The sequence below is a fragment of the Carlito syrichta genome, unplaced genomic scaffold (genome assembly GCF_000164805.1).
Source record: "Carlito syrichta isolate Samal-C Ts95f unplaced genomic scaffold, Tarsius_syrichta-2.0.1 Scaffold306836, whole genome shotgun sequence".
NCBI lineage: Eukaryota > Metazoa > Chordata > Mammalia > Primates > Tarsiidae > Carlito > Carlito syrichta.
This window is the reverse complement of record NW_007250932.1, coordinates 139,201-139,604: the sequence shown is the minus strand read 5'-3', so window position 1 is coordinate 139,604 and position 404 is coordinate 139,201.

Here is a 404-nt window from a genome sequence, read left to right as displayed (position 1 = left end):
CCTTCCCTCCCTCCCCTTCGATCTCCCTCCCTCCGCATCCCACCTTTCTTTCTCGCTCCCCTCCCCTTCGCTTTCCTTCTCTTTCCTTTTGGAGTCAGAGTCTCGCTCTGCCGCCCAGGCTGCAGGGCCGTGGCACAGTCACCACACCGCCTCCTCGACCTGCTGAGCTCAGGCGGTACATCGGCCTCAGCCTTCCAAGTAGCTGGGACTGCAGGGGCGCACCACCACATCTGGCTGATGTTTTGGACTTATTGTGGGGACGAGATCGCTCCAAGTCGCTGAGGCTGCTCTCGAACCCTTGGACTCAGGCAGTCCTCTGGGCTTGGCCTCCCAAAGAGGTGGGATTACAGGCGTGAGCCACCGCACCAAATGCATTCGAAGTGTGTTAGATAGTTCTGTGGGCG